We start from the raw sequence: 3,700 nt of genomic DNA, 5'->3' as shown, positions 1-3,700 counted from the left end.
ATGTGATGAATGTGACAATCATCATCATTCCCCCACGAACGCGTGCCTGACAACCACTTCCGTTCCACCTTAGATTGGATGATTATCTCTTGGATCTCTTAATTAGAATCTTCGTAGTGTAAGCTAGATTGATGGCGGCATTCATGAGAATCCGGAAAGTCTAAACCTTGTCTGTGGTATTCCAAGTAGGATTCTGGGATTGAATGACTGTGACGAACTTCAAACTCGCGAGTGCTGGGCGTAGTGACAGACGCAAAAGGAGGGTGAATCCTATTCCAGTATAATCGAGAACCTCAGATGATTAGCCGTGCTGTGACAGAGCATTTGGACCATTTTCACAAGAGGATAGGATGCAGCCATTGACCACGGTGATGCCTCCAGATGATTAGCCATGCAGTGACAGCGCATCGGACCATTTTCCAGAGAGGATGAAAAGTAGCCATTGACAATGGTGATGTCCTTACATAAAGCCAGCCATGGAAAGGAGTAAGACTGATTGGATGAAGACAGCAGGAAAGCAGAAGTTCAGAGGAACGAAAGCATCTCTATACCTTTATCTGAAATTCTCACCAATGATATACATAAGTGTTTCTATCTTTATTTTCTATTTATTTATTATTTATTTTCGAAAACTCCATAACTATTTGATATCCGCCTGACTGAGATTTACAAGGTGACCATAGCTTGCTTCATACCAACAATCTCCGTGGGATCGACCCTTACTCACGTAAGGTTTATTACTTGGACGACCCAGTGCACTTGCTGGTTAGTTGTATCGAAGTTGTGAATGAAAAACGATTTGTTAAGACGTGCGTACAGAGTTTTTGGCGCCGTTGCCTGAGATCACAATTTCGTGCACCATGTTTTTGGCGCCGTTGCCGGGGATTGTTTGAGTTTGGACAACTGACGGTTCATCGTGTTGCTCAGATTAGGTAATTTTCTTCTTATTTTGTTTTCAAAAAAAAAATATATTTTCAAAAATTTTTGAAAAATTTTTCCTTTGTTTTCGAAAAAAAAATTTTAAAATAAATGTTTTCAAAAATATATTTTTCTTCAGAATTTTTTAGAATGAATTCCAGTGTTTCATGATGATTTGTTGAATCCTGGCTGGCTGTAAGCCATGTCTAATCTTTTGGACTGGGGTTTCAACTTATCATCACAAGAGCTTGTTGATCCTCACACACTTAGTTGCTCTTTACATGGAAAGTATAAATATCTTCTAAAGCTTGGCTGGCTAGTAAGCCATGTCTAACCCTCAGATTGGAGCTTTAGACTAAGAGTACAAGATTCCTGGAATTCATATTAAAAATTTTGGAATCCTTATTTTCCTTTTTCAAATTAATTTTCGAAAAATCCAAAAAAAAAATCATAAAATCATAAAAATCAAAAAAAATATTTCATGTTTCTTGTTTGAGTCTTGAGTCAATTTTTAAGTTTGGTGTCAATTGCATGTTTTAAAGTTTGCATAAAATTTTCAAAAAATTCATGCATTCATAGTGTTCTTCATGATCTTCAAGTTGTTCTTGGTAAGTCTTCTTGTTTGATCTTGATGTTTTCTTGTTTTGTGTTGTATGGTGTTTTTCATATGCATTCTTGAATTCTTAGTGCCTAAGCATTAAAGATTTCTAAGTTTGGTGTCATGCATGTTTCCTTTGCATATAAAAATTTTCAAAAATATGTTCTTGGTGTTCATCTTGACATTCAAAGTGTTCTTGGTGTTCATCTTGACATTCATAGCATTCTTGCATGCATTCATTGTTTTGATCTAAAAATTTTCATGCATTGCATCATTTTCATGTTTTTCTCTCTCATCATTAAAAATTCAAAAATAAAAAAATATCTTCTCCTTTGTCTTCTCATAAATTCGAAAATTTGAGTTGACTTTTTCAAAACTTTTTAAAATTTAGTTATTTCTTATGAGTCAAATCAAATTTTCAATTTAAAAATCTTATCTTTTTCAAAATCTTTTTCAAAAATCAAATCTTTTTCATTTTTCTTAGTTATTTTCAAAAATTTTAAAAATATTTTTCAAAAATATTTTTCTTATCTTTATCACATAATTTTCGAAAATAACATCATCAATTAATATTTTGATTCAAAAATTTCAAGCTTGTTACTTGCTTGTTAAGAAAGATTCAAACTTTAAGTTCTAGAATCATATCTTATGATTTCTTGTGAATCAAGTCATTAATTGTGATTTTAAAAAAATCAAATCTTTTTCAAAACTAATTTCAATTAGATCTTTTCAAAAATATCTTTTTATCTTATCTTTTTTAAAATCATATCTTTTTCAAAAATTTGATTTTAAAATATCTTTTCTAACTTCCTATCTTCTTATCTTTTCAAAAATTGATTTTCAAAATTTGTTTCAACTAACTAACTAACTTTTTGTTTGTTTCTTATCTTTTTCAAAACTACCTAACTAACTCTCTCTCTCTAATTTTCGAAAATATCTCCCTCTTTTTCAAAAATTCTTTTTAATTAACTAATTGTTTCAAAATTTAATTTTAATTTATTTCTTCTTTTAATTTTCGAAAATCACTAACTCTTTTTCAAAAATTATTTTCGAAAATTTTCCCCTCTCATCCTCTTCTATTTATTTATTTATTTACTAACATCTCTTCCTCACTCACCAAAAATCCGAACCCCCTCTCTCCCTCTGAGTTCAGATTTTCTCTTCTTCTTTTCTTCTACTCTTCCTTTCTTTTTCTACTTACATAAGGGAACCTCTATACCTGGGTAAAAAGGATCCCTATTATTATTATTTTTTTGTTCCCTCTTTTTCATATGAGCAGGAGCAAGGACAAGAATATTCTTGTTGAAGCAGATCCAGAACCTGAAAGGACTCTGAAGAGGAAACTAAGAGAAGCTAAATTACAACAATTCAGTAAGCACCTTTCAGAAATTTTCGAACAGGAAGAGGAGATGGCAGCCGAAAATAATAATAATGCAAGGAGAATGCTTGGTGACTTTACTGCACCTAATTCCAATTTACATGGAAGAAGCATCTCCATCCCTACCATTGGAGCAAACAACTTTGAGCTGAAACCTCAATTAGTTTCTCTGATGCAGTAGAACTGCAAGTTTCATGGACTTCCATCTGAAGATCCTTTTCAGTTCTTAACTGAATTTTTGCAGATCTGTGATACTGTTAAGACTAATGGAGTAGATCCTGAAGTCTACAGGCTCATGCTTTTCCCTTTTGCTGTAAGAGATAGAGCTAGAGTGTGGTTGGACTCTCAACCCAAAGATAGCCTGAACTCTTGGGATAAGCTGGTCACGACTTTCTTAGCCAAGTTCTTTCCTCCTCAAAAGCTGAGCAAGCTTAGAGTGGATGTTCAAACCTTCAGACAGAAAGAAGGTGAATCCCTCTATGAAGCTTGGGAGAGATACAAGCAACTGACCAAAAAGTGTCCTTCTGACATGCTTTCAGAATGGACCATCCTGGATATATTCTATGATGGTCTGTCTGAATTAGCTAAGATGTCATTGGATACTTCTGCAGGTGGATCCATTCACCTAAAGAAAATTCCTGCAGAAGCTCAAGAACTCATTGACATGGTTGCTAATAACCAGTTCATGTACACTTCTGAAAGGAATCCTGTGAGTAATGGGATGCCTCAGAAGAAGGGAGTTCTTGAAATTGATACTCTGAATGCCATATTGGCTCAGAATAAAATATTGACTCAGCAAGTCAATA

At 33.6% G+C, this 3,700-nt stretch overlaps 1 non-coding gene across 1 annotated transcript; it reads right to left on the bottom strand.

Annotated features, from left to right (window-relative positions):
* Positions 1-3,321: 3,321 nt before the first annotated feature.
* LOC148568274 (small nucleolar RNA R71) lies at positions 3,322-3,429 on the bottom strand. The gene has a single exon (XR_015881748.1). It is a non-coding gene; the product is annotated as a small nucleolar RNA R71 (small nucleolar RNA).
* Positions 3,430-3,700: the final 271 nt, after the last annotated feature.

The sequence above is a fragment of the Arachis ipaensis genome, chromosome B4 (assembly GCF_059453495.1).
Source record: "Arachis ipaensis isolate K30076 ecotype BB chromosome B4, ASM5945349v1, whole genome shotgun sequence".
Taxonomy (NCBI): domain Eukaryota; kingdom Viridiplantae; phylum Streptophyta; class Magnoliopsida; order Fabales; family Fabaceae; genus Arachis; species Arachis ipaensis.
The sequence above is the reverse complement of the archived record's forward strand: the minus strand, read 5'-3'. Positions and strand labels throughout refer to the sequence as shown.